Genomic DNA, 13,058 nt, shown 5'->3' with positions numbered 1-13,058 from the left:
CGGATGAATTTGATTTTTTTAAACGAGCGACGCGCGAGAGAAGAGCGCGTGGAAGAGCAGGGTTGTGCAAGCGCGCTAAGTTTTCGGGGCAAAGAGCCGACGGAGAAGGAAGAACGTGCGATATCGCGTCGTGTTTGATTTATCGTTAGAAGATAGAAACGCGAGACTTCGCTCTTGAAAATCGCTTCACCGCGATGTCTCCGGCCGGGCGCTAAAAATACGAACGCGCACTCCGCGCGCACGGCATTAGGCATAGTCTCCCGGTTTGAAGGATTTCAACAGCTGAAAGGCATTTCTCTCGTCCTAGGACGCGACACGCCTAAGGTCGACGACCCTGTCTTTTCCGAGTGCGATTTCTGTTGGGAATGGCGAGACGCTCAAAGCATCGTAAACTCGGTGCTCTCGCCTCGTGTGAGGCACTGACCTGCGCAATCTTACGTCTTACCGGCTTCCACGAATCGGCAGGATATCGGGCGATTCGTTTTCCCACTGGAAACATTTTCCCTTATCGCGAAAACGACTGAAACGAGTGATAAAAGTCGCGTTTGATTTTGTCCTTTACATTGAAGTGCTAATTTCGGAAATTTCTGCAGCAGAATTAAAATTTATTTATGCAATTAAATACACTTCCGGAAGATTATTTCACTTCTATATCTGAGACGAATTATCACGTTGGTTTCAGAGTTGATAATAAATTCGCATTGTCCGATTGCTACAACTTACATTATATTATTTCGCGTTCTTACTTAGCTCAGTTTATCGAGGATTAATGACTTTCGTTTTACGATCCGACCGCGGATGTTTATGTAAAATGCGGCTGACACTTTGAATATTAATAGTCGTGCATTTCGTGAGGGACAGAGAGAGAGAGAGAGAGATTTTTCAGCAAAGCAATGAGTAACGCTGCGGCGAGCTTTCGTGCTTGCTGCGATAATAAACGCGGTGATGTCACCCGCGAACGCGTCTCCATACCGCGAGGAGTGGTTAATCGGCACGAGGCGTGTAAAAATATATATTATGCGTGTGGCCGGCATACGTGATACATGCCATCTGGTACACTTCCTCGTTCGTCGGAAAGTACGAGCCGTTTTACAGCGCGCGCCACGCCCACGAAACGTGAAACTCCTCGCCGGAGTAATTAGCAGTTTTCGGCGCTGTATGTTTTCGCTGCTAACACACGCGATTTTTTTTTTTTTTTTTTAATCTCTTAATTACTATGAACGTAAACTAGGTCAGTTATATTGTCCCGTTCATCGCGATGCACGCGGTGATCTAATTATGAATAATTATGCGCGCGGGATTAATATTGCTTTATTATTTTTACTCAAATAAATTTGTCATGCATTTGATCTGTTTTATCGTGAAGTATTTTGCGATTTGGTTAATTGCATTTGGTTAATTGATTATGAAATATTCTCATATCGTCATTTGATTATCAAATGGAAGAGGAATGCAATTTCCAGTACAAATACAATACATTAGATTGCAATTTATAAATAGAATATTAAATCATTGTAGAATTGAATCATTATTGAATCATTACTGAAACACAATTTTATATGTATATTTTTTGCAAATGTCAAGGTAATTAAGTGTTATTACGTAAGGTTTTATATACATATATTTTTTCTCGAATAATCAATTTCTGATTGGCGTTGTAAAACGGCACGTTTCTTAGAAAAAAAAAAAAGATATTGTCGCGTCTGGGCGGCTTCTTATAAATGTGGAGAAAGTAATAAATTGGCGAATTAAAGTGAGAAGATTCCAGTTTTCTCGCTACGAAAAACGCTTTCCAGGCATATAAATGCACACCTGAATCACGAGCTTATTTACGCCCGCCGAGTACAACATGTATAGTTTGATAAATTCGAGGTAAAGAATGTTATCTCGCGAATAAACAGCGGCATGTAACTGCGTAAGCGCAATTTTAACACGTCGAGGCCGATAATTATACGGTAGATTATCGTCGAGAAAGTCACTTCAAAGTCGAGCGCATCGGATTCGCGAGCGTCCGTCACGCTTGTACGATCGTTCCAGGCCGCGGAGATCGAGCAAAAATGATCCATATTCATTGCGGTCTATGTCCGGAGCGTTTCTTCGCGCAGAGATAATATGGAACGTGGCATGTTCATAGCCGCGATAAATCAAAGTGGCCACGCGTTCAGAAAATCGGGATTTCTCCGTGATTCTGAAAATATTTCGAAGAAACAAGAAGGCGGATTTATGGCGATAAGCTTCGAACATACGTCGTAAAAGATATTTATAGTCCAGAGCATTATAGTAAAATCAAGTGTCAGTCGCGCTATTTTTTGGACATTTGTTTCTGGGTTTTTTATAATGTGTTTTTGAGCGGAAATTTCGATTGAACGTATATCAAGTCTGTAAAAATTCTGGACTGTGATTTGAGCCAAAGAAATGACCATTATATTCCATTGTATTCATTTAAAAGAACCAAGTACTAATATAGTTTCTTTAAAAAAATCGATATTGTACGCAAATTTTACGCGAACCAGATTGTTTAACTCAATAGATGTAAAAATCGCGTGAAGAAATCGTGCCACCTCGAACGTGACACTATCAAACGTTATGGACGTTTCGTTGTTCGATTACCGAATTCTAACGCTTGCTATTACGTTGAACTTACTTGGTCTGTTTGGGGAAAAAAGCTGAACGAATCGAAGCAAACGGCTGGTTACGAGAGAAAGGAGGCTAAACTCAGACAAGCTTATTCACTCGGCCATGAATACGCAGTGTTTTCGAATTCCTCGCTAATGTGAAAAAAATAAGAAGGAATTAGAGCCAGTTTTATAGACTCTTTACCCGATGCGAGGCCGTGAATAACGCGTTAGTAGTTCGCTCGGTCAAATGTTCGAGCTCACCGATGAATATACAACTTTTTTCCGTATTGTAATACCTAACGTTTTGCACATAAAGTTCCCGTTGAGAAGTTTAAACTTGCTGGAGAAAGTAAAAAGGTAGAGAAACTTTTTTTATTTCTACATCAGTTGAAAATGTTTCGACTCTTTTCCTCGTTTTAGAAGAAAATAAAATCGCAAGATCGGATTTGGATAGAGAGAAACTGCAGTTGCTTAAAATTGCAAGTTCCAAAGAAATATGCATTATTTAAACAAATAGTTCTCTTTAGTAACAGAAGAATTCTTCGTTATACAATATCATTTTTTTACTTTACGTAAAGTTGAACAGAAATGCTGCGCTGCGTTGTGTATTTGTAATAATTTATTAACATGCGATCTAGCATGAAAAAACGCACGGTGCGTGGACTTTACATATAACATAGAATGATTCGCAACCTTAACATTACTGTTCGCATCACGTAACATTACGAATCTTGCGTAATGTTTAAGCACACGACACACGCGACATTTGCGCTGTTACGCTACCCCTAAATGTATACGCGCTATGAGAAAATTATACAGACATCACGCGGAATCAATTTCACTTCCAAAGTGTACTAAAAGATCGAATCGAAAGCGAATTGCAATCCATGGATTGTAACTCGAGTATCGAGTATCGCGAAATTAAACGTTTCCGGTGCGATATTGCAATCAATTGTAGTACAGAAATTTTCGACTCCAATATTCATGTCTGCAATTGGTCGCGTAATTAAGATTCGACTCGAAATGGCTTGCCGTTTGCAGGCTAACGCGTTCCGAAATTGCAGACCGCAATTTTTGCGGCAGAATACTGCAAGCGACGCTTCGCACGCTATTGCAAAGCTTGCAGCTGGCACACCGCTATTGACGTGCACCCATAATTCGCCAATTACGTCCGGCTTTGTGAGTCATTCACGCCGATCGATCGGTTGAAATATTTTTATCGAACGCCGCTAGGAATAAAACTTGTCGCCTTTAATCTGTCTTAAATCTTATCTCTTTCAGGATCGCGCTATTAATACTACGCGTTTATTCTTGGATAGAAAAATTATTTTCTTTTTATTCTTAAGCGATGTCAATTGTTATTGAAGGTAAATAAATATTGTTTACCACATCTGGATTTATCTTACTAACAGATTCTTCGTCGATTATTTAATATGTGAATCTTTAATATTTAATATAAATTCCGAAACTTAAATTTGAATTTAAATATAGTAATAATTTCTTCGCTGCATCTCGGAAACTACCGGTTCTTCGATTTAGGAAAAAGAAATTGGCTCCGATTTCTTTCGTTGGACTTGTGATGGATGATGCCGGAACACCCGGTACATTTGACGCTTCGATTGAAAGCAACGTGCTTCGCGGTGAGAGCACACGGAGGGAGCCCGCTAGACAAGTGCTAATACGCCCAGAATAGATGGTTGTTTTATTTTACCGTAATATCGCGGATTTGTGTATCGCGTAACCTGGCGTAATCGGCCGGTTATCGTCGCGCTGCGTAACGTATACCGGTACGATATCGTGCATTTTTATGCGCGGACCACGTTAGGTACTTAGTGAATCATACCGGCCGGAATGCGATGTGGCAACGCCACGGCTACGCCGTTTTACAGAGCTCTCCTCTCCGTGCTTCGGATCCGGCGAAGGCGAAGGCGCGCGCGGGGAGACGTCGCGGCACGTCCGCGGCACCACGCTTCGCCAGTTCTCTCTCGCTATTTCTCTCTCTTTCTTCTTCCTTTCATCCGTCCATCGTTTCCATCTCCTCGGAAGTCGCCCGGATGCGTGCCGCGCGATACGGTTGCGTCACGTTCGACCCGGTGCGATTCGCGCGGAGCGGAATGGAGAACACGGAGCCTCCATTCACGAAGACGCGACAGCTGTTTTCTTTTATTTTGTCGCCGTTATATATTTATTACTGTTATATATTTATTGCCGTTCGCCTACGATATTTTCCACGTGCAGGTTTTCGGTCTTGTAATTAATAAAATAGTAATGAATAATGAGTTGAATATAATTAATATAAAAATCCTTAGAAATTCGTATTTTTAAATGTATTCGTGATTTTCATTAATTCTATAAAGCATATATAATAAAATAATCGAATGAGAAGATTAAAATTCAATATTTCAAGCGTATAATTACAAAAAGATATTCCATAGATTATTGCTCATTAGAGGCACAATTTCTAAAATTTCAAAATACACGCCTTAGACAGCCGCTTTTAAACGAAATCGCGAAATTTATTCATTTATACGCCTTGCGCTTCTTGTGCTTTAAACTTATCTGAAAAAAATTCTATTATCGTCACGATGTTACGTAATTTAAGAGTATGATTTAAGAGTTCCCAGCTGGAGGGAGAATATTAGCTATGAATCATCACGTCGCGACGTAGAAAATACTAAAATCTGTTTAAACGTTCTTAAACGTCCTTGGTCCAACTATTTTGTCTGGACCATGATCCTGTTGTTCATTAGACTCGAACGGCTCCATTTCGTTTCCTCATCTCGCGCTCGAACGCGGCTAATTATAAAAAATAACACGTACTCGCGTTTATTACGCTAATTAACGTATCGTTATGCTAAATGCGACGCGGCCCAGCCCAGAAAGAAAGGTAAAAGCAGGTATCACTTGAGACGTCCTTTTTACGGCAACGAGTTCGGAGGGCGGGGAGGAATAATTTGTTTTTGTAGACAAACGCGCAATGAATATTCCTAATTATCCAAACATGTCACATGTTATTTGTACTTTCAAGTTTCTCTTCTTTTTTTACTTGTTCTATTTAAATGTACACATTTGTGTGGAAATTTTTCCGCCATATTGCTAATATTTCTGGAAATAATATGATCATCCTCTCACATTATAAAATATATTCAATTGGCCGTAATAAATTATATATAAAATACAGTTCTGCAAATCTGTTATCGTTAACAAATATCGACTGCATGAGTTTTACGGTGAATCAAACCGTGATGAATAAATCATGCAATATCGTACAATTAAATATTATTATTCATGCGAAGAGCCGGAAATTCTAGAAGCGTGAAAAATATCATAAATTGTATTTATTAACATATTTCACATATTGTGCAATATTTATTTTTTCAAATTTCTCTTGTTCAGCCAATGTTACGTTTATTTTCCTAAAATTGCTTAAACCCGACGCATCACTTTAGTTTGTTGTAGATTGCAGAGTAGCTCTGATTGAAGGGGAAGAAAGTTTATTTATCGTGCGTATAAACAAAGCCGCGAGACGTTCGAATACCTCGCACCCTTCGCTTTTCTCGGTTTACTTGAGCGAAACAACGCTCTCTCATCGATATATATCAAAACCCGAGCGTATTGATCGCGCTTGTTAAGAAGGGAACTTTCTACACTAGTGAAAGCAGCGATTGAAAGCAGCCGTATAATTTCGATGAGTTCTATCTCCGATGCTGCAAATACGGAAAAATTGCGCTTTACATTATCTAGATACCGTAAGTGATCAGTTTTCACATGTCCGCGACGTGTCGAGATCTTTATGAAATCTTGCGATTGGACTCAACATAGCAATGCTTTTCCTTCGACATGACGCGATGGGGGTTGCGCGAAGGCGGCGTGAGTCATCGCGTGGTAACAATTACTTCTAAAGATATATCTGACAAGAGAAAATTTGAACAAGCAAGTAGAAAGTATAAAAACAAATATCTCATGAGAGAAAATTGAATCTGTTTCCGTACAGATCTGATGTGATGTTAAAAAAAAAAAAAAACTGCTAATCTGACACATATTATATCGCATGCTATTAAAATGCATAATATATCGCGAAGAGTAAAAAAAGTAATGGAGCATTGTTTTCGAACGCTTCTTCGAAGCAATAAATATTCTAGAATCTTCATGCATTATTCATCGCGTGTATAATTGGATGCAATAATGGTGTCCGGTGCGTGTTTACATTTAATAACCAAACGTCTCTATAAAACTTGAGAAATACATTCTTTCGTTTATACAATTAACTTGTACGGTTCAGTTGTCTCGCGTTTCCAAAGGAAAAAAAAAAAAAAAATCGGTGAGTCACAATGCCAGTCATAGAATGTCGCAAAATGCGAAAATGCGGTCATCGTCGATGCACTCGATCGCAACGGAACACCGTCGCCGAACGGACACCCCCATATGAAAAAAAAAAAAACGTGGGGTTAGCCGGCTGCGGAGCGAGGGTGGCCCGTGAGTCATCACTCGCTGCCGGCCTGACCAGCGGTGGCGACATCCGGCGGAACGTCGTGGTGGTGGAACCGGGCGGACCGGCGAACGCGACGACGGCGCCCGGCGAGATCAGTTGCGATACGCCACGCCCGGTGTAACGTCGTCGTCGAGTTAGTCGAGTTCAGTTTGAGCCGTGCTGGTTTCGTCCGCGCAACGTTGTGGCCAGGAGCGCGCGCACGGAGCACTTTGCACGCGAACAGATCGGTCCTGTCCGCGCAAAACCGCGTTCCTCCCGTTCGTAAGATCCCGGTGTGCGGCGCGCCGCGCACGATCGTTTCGCGAGGCGAAGCCGGCTTCTCGGGTCTCTGCGCCGCGCCGGTGAGAGAGGATTTCGCATCGTCGGGATCCGCAGTCTCGACCGCGACAGTTTCATCATCGGCAAACCCTAGGAGCTTCCGGCGATTCGTTCGAGTGGTGTTGCGGATCCACGGGGATATCCCTGCTGCCCGCGGTCGGCCGGGGCAGCGTCTAGCCGAGTGAGTCATCGCCGATTGTTGCAATTTTTCTTCTTTTCGCTCGGCTGCTCCCTGACTCGTCGCCCTTGACCGCACGAAAGTTTCAAATTGCTTTTAACCTTGCTTCACGACTTCCTAACGTTTTGTCGTGGGCGCGATTGCGGGGAGCAGCTTTCGAAAAGTGCGACGGGAAATATTTCGCATGAGATTTTGAAAAATTTTGCGATCAATTTGCGTTAGCTTTGCTGGATCGTCGTTGCTTGATATTCATTTAACGGAAATATGGTAGGCTCACTTTGAACGAAGGAGCCGCGTTGTTTTCGTATTCATAGAATTGAATATATGACTGTGATAAACATATAAACTGTTATCTGTTATAACGAAGTACTTGGAATCTTTTGTGACAGCGTAAACAATGATGTCTTATTTTACAAGATCAAACTTACAAGATTAAATTGCTTTTCTGCTCGAAGAAAATAATTTCTGTGTTCGCAAAAAATGTAACAGGTATATTTGAAATTTTGCGACGATGCGGAGCAACGTTAAAATTTGTGATATATTTAGAAAAACGATCGAGATAACTGAAAATTTATCACGAGGATTCGGCTTGACGATAAGTAGAAACGCTTTTGCGTAGCAGGAGAGTTTTTTCTTCCTTAGTAACAGCGCAAGACGAGTGAAACGAGAATCCTCTCGTGATTGATTTGTGCGCGACGATACAAGTTTGTCTTGTATCATCGCGTGCAAAAACAATGTTAACGAAAAAAAGGAGAAAAATAAATTTACAAATCTGTCATGTAGCATCGCGCGCATAAATATATTGATAATGTTAACGAAAAAAATAATGAAAAATTGAAAACATATTTTTGCTTTCTTCAACTATAATTATTCAAGATCATCGTTGAAATCATTATTTTTCAAATATGACGCAGAATCTCAAATATAAATTTGAGTCAGCGAAGAAATATCATTCTGGACTTTATCATTGAAAAATCTATAATTCTTTTCTTAAGACGCAGTCTTCACTCGCTCAATAATAATCAACGCGTCTGAAAATGCATGTGATCATTGCATGCGCCACATATTTAGTGTACACGCAAAATTGATAACACATATTTTGATCTGAGTGGGGAAAAAAAGAGAAAAAATAGAAGATACGCTCGCTTTATCAGTATAAATAATTTCTCGCATTGATTTCTCGTAGAAACAGTGGTATACGTATTGTACTTTTGGGATCGCAAAGAGAATCATCTGCGCGCAGAGAGATTTATTCATGAAAAAGTAATTGGGGTGTTGACGAACGCGGACATTATCGATCGACGGAGCCGAAATGAAAAGTGGCCGGGATGTTGCGTAGCGCGGCAAGTCACGCATGTCAACCGCGCGTTGCGTGTTCCTCCGCGTTTTTTTAAATCACCGGATACGTGATAACGCGGTAAAACGCTGATTTACTTCGAGGCGCAACCTTAGGCAGGCGAATGTGCAGGCAGTCGGCTCCGATGAACATTGGTTCAACGATCGTTCCGCGAGCGAACCTGGGATACTTGCGCGCGCGTGCCACGTACATAATTCATATCGGTATGGAGCAAGCGTTTTGACGGGAGGGGGGGAGGAAAGAAAGAAAGAAAGAAAAAAAAAGAAACTACGGACGGTGTTCTCCGCGGTGAGATTCCACGGTGAATTCGCGCCCGAGATGATGATTGCGGAGATTTCGATCAGCCGGCCGATTGAAGGATCGTGAAGAAGTAGCCGCGCAATCGACTACGTGCGCGGGCGCTGTTTTTCTTTTTTCCTTTTCGTTAGTCGCCGTCGCGCATCGCACCGACACGCGTAATCCGATATTTCCGTGTAATTTATATCGCCGTTGTGCCTGCAGAGTGTCCAGACGCGAGGCGCAGAGCCAGACTTGTTCTCGTCTCCGAATTCGGATATTAAATATGCTTGATATTCTGTACTCGCGATATAATTATTATTAAATTATTGTAGTCTTTTTGTAACGAGAAATATAATAATTCGGAGATAGATACTTTATTTCTGTACGATTTGGAAGTCGTGAAAGCATGTTTTTTTTTTCCTAAGATTGTTAACGAGCGATTCTCTCTCGCCGCAATTTCATTTCCTGGAGGATTTCGAAAGCGATTGATTGATTGATCGATTCAAGCGACGTGCAGTATTTAATGATCGTAGAATTCAGAAATGGCATCGATAATGAGCTAATCGTGCATTTTTCACGTGGACCTCGTTAGCGGGTTTGCGCGACTGAATTACAATTGCGAGGAAAGATTTCGGATTGCGAACACGTACAGTTTAAAAAGTCGTTGCGAGAGTCACTCCGCGTCGAGATGGGCTCCTTAACCTTGTACTCGTCATTATGTCAGTTTACTTAACAAAGAGTATCACGCGTTTATCACGCTTGTTTTCGTTCGTCAAACGATTCGAAGGCGATCTTGTGTCGGCGAAAAATTGCACGCAGGCTGTATCGTCTTCGAAAATTATTCTTTTTCTTTTTCGAATTACAAATTCTGCTGAAGTAAAGTTTTGCAATCTGTTTGCGTCTTCGGAAGAAAATTTTTATGTCCAACGTTGACTTCAAAGCTATAATTTTAGGCAAATGATTGTTTTACTCGCATAAACATTTACGATTTAATTCCGTTTTAACGACGTCGAGTTGTGTTTAGAGCTATTATCCGTCAACGTTACAACCCGTCACGTGTTATCGTGGGATCACGACGTATGATCTTCTCGTCGGGCTCGGCCCGTTGTAGGGTCGCGGAGTTACGTGTGTGCGCTATCGCTACACGCGGGCTTTCATTCATGGACTTATCATAGTTTCGCTATCAATGTATGGAACCGCTATAAACGACCTTGGACGGTCGCCGTCGTCGCATTGAACGGGAGGACGGTGCGATTAAAATCCATTAACCCTCTAACGGCGGTTCGTTCGGCAGCCGCACGAATTTTATTCGCCATAAAATTCCCTCTGCTATTACACTCCTTTGACGTGAACCCTCGTGCTTTTGTATTGCGTCTGAAATTACTTCTTCTACGAATACGGTTGATAAAAATATAGAAATAATGAATTTAATACGCGGTTGTTAAAATGGCAGGAATGGGCGAAAGAAATATTTTTGCAATTCAAATGAACAATATTGATCTCATTTTCTTTGCAATTCGCACAAAGAGCACTAACGAGAGACCCGCTTCGTTAAGCGAGGGTCAAACGAGAACAACTGAACGTCCTGCGGCGGCGGCCGACGTCATTTGCGCACGTTCCTGCGTTCGTTTTCTCGCTTATTCGCCCTCCGTTTGCGCTAACAATGCGACACGCGTTTGCTGAATCCTGAAATACGCACAACGTCCTCGTAGCTCGTTCCTCTCACCCTGTTTTTCCAATGAATGTTTGTGCGAAAAACAGATGGTAATTCCGGTTCTGTAATTTCGCAAAAATATCATTGCGATTTGATTGCAGATTCGTTGGGCATCGGCCAATTACTGCGTCTGCCATTATTGGTCTAAATATTCATCCCGATGGGATACACCCGACTATCGATTGTTGCAATATTGGTCCCCATTGGACGCTTAATGCATCGCCAGTCACGGATATTCGGCGATGACCGTTGGTGCAGGGCTCGCGTGTTGCTAGTGTTTATGAATTTCTGTATGTCTTCGCGACGGGAAACTTTGCGATTTATCCGTCTAATTGTCAGATTATCTCAGCAGTCGCGAGACTGATCGTCAATAGAGGGTTGTTATTTTCTCCATGAACGAAGGATCCTCGGTTGCGGTGAAATAATTCTATTCGAGAGGCAGGAATATCGATAAAAAACCGAGATTGCAGGAAATACGTGGAGAAAAATAGGAAAAGCGGACCGATGGAAAATTAATATCCCCTCCCTCTTCCCCTCCAGATGGTGAGCGAACGCGTTTGCGGCGGTGTAATAAAGTCACTAGAGCGCGAATGCAAGAGAATGGAGGAGAAGACGACGAGAGAGGTGAGCGTAGCGCGAGGTGAGCGCAACGAAGGGGAGAAACGAAACGAAACGAGAGAGAGACGGTGGAGGACGAGGGAGTGAGGGATGAGAGAAAGAGAGAGAGAGAGAGAGAGAGAGAGAGAGAGAGAGAGAGAGAGAGAGAGAGAGAGAGAGAGAAACTACGCAGGCGTCGATAGTCGGCGTAGCGCGTAGGTCAACGTACTTTCCACCAGGGCCGCACAATATTCGCGGATGCCGCATTGGTGTACCTTCGCCGATTTGTCCAACTTCCGTTCGGAATTTCTGGCGAACTCTGCGCACGATATCACCAGATCTCCCCCTCAAATCACTACCCATAAAACGCGGATATCCGATTCAGGCAGCTTTGGATATTTATTGGACACTTGAACGTCGTGCGCTATCCGGGTTTTTGAACATTCACCGATACTCTGTGCGAAAAGAACTATCTATCGATGCAAAAATGCTTCACGTGTAAAATTAAAACACACTCGCTGGAATGATTCAAACCTCGCTGCTTTAAAATGGAAAAAATGATATTTAATGTTAACATGCATTGTTATTACATCGCAAAAATTCATCCAGTTTTTGTCTTTTAAGATAAATTAATTAATGTTTCTTAAAGTAGATTTTTGAAACATTTTTTGTCTAAAAGAGAGGAAAATAGGATATCTTTCTCTGATGATAAGATTTTTCTTGGATAAAAATTACATTGACACGATTTATTCGTACACGTGATCATTTTTTAATGTAAAATATATTTTTACACAGCAGCGACATTAAGAAATGTCGTGAGATTCGGATATTGCCGAATATTGATATGCAAGTTCTGTAAACATCTTTTCACGAGCCAGAAATTTTATTGTTACTTGAGGAATAGATAATTGCCATTTCGCAATAATTTCCTGATGTCTAAATATTGCGAGACATCTAAACATAATTATTGATTCTTCAATGAAACATTCGATTGTTAGATTCGTCGATTCACATTATAAATGTAAATTGCAACAGAAGTGATTATTTACGACGCGACAATCACACTGTTACAGCGAATTACACGGCTTGTACGTATTGGTATTTCATAGAAAACAATATTTGTGATAATTGCGCGACTCTACGAGGCTCTTGAACGCGATCGCGTGATGATCTTCGAGCGTGCTTTATTCACGAGCCATTGACTCCCCGCCGACTATAAGCCGTACTTTTATTACGATGACTCACGTCGATAAGCTAATTGACTACGGAACAGCGGATTCATTGAAAAATACTTTTGCTACATTTTTAGCTACTCTTTCGCATCGAGTCTTCTAGGAATTTTTATACGGTATACAATTTTGGCTCGCAAGACGAGACAATCCTGTATCTTTATCAGTAATATACTTCCCTTAAAAAAACAACAGAGCTATATTTTTTGTCATATTTTAAATGCATAATTCTAATCATCGTCTCATATATAAATATAAATAAAAAATATAAATATA

The 13,058-nt window shown here is 41.3% G+C and overlaps 1 protein-coding gene across 1 annotated transcript in view; it reads left to right on the top strand.

Annotated features, from left to right (window-relative positions):
* Positions 1-13,058, top strand: part of LOC105679969 (uncharacterized) — a 44,538-nt gene that overhangs the window by 15,609 nt on the left and 15,871 nt on the right. The window lies entirely within an intron of this gene.

This window comes from Linepithema humile, chromosome 2, assembly GCF_040581485.1.
Source record: "Linepithema humile isolate Giens D197 chromosome 2, Lhum_UNIL_v1.0, whole genome shotgun sequence".
Taxonomy (NCBI): domain Eukaryota; kingdom Metazoa; phylum Arthropoda; class Insecta; order Hymenoptera; family Formicidae; genus Linepithema; species Linepithema humile.
Note: the sequence above shows the minus strand (reverse complement) of the source record. Positions and strands in the feature narration are given on the sequence as shown.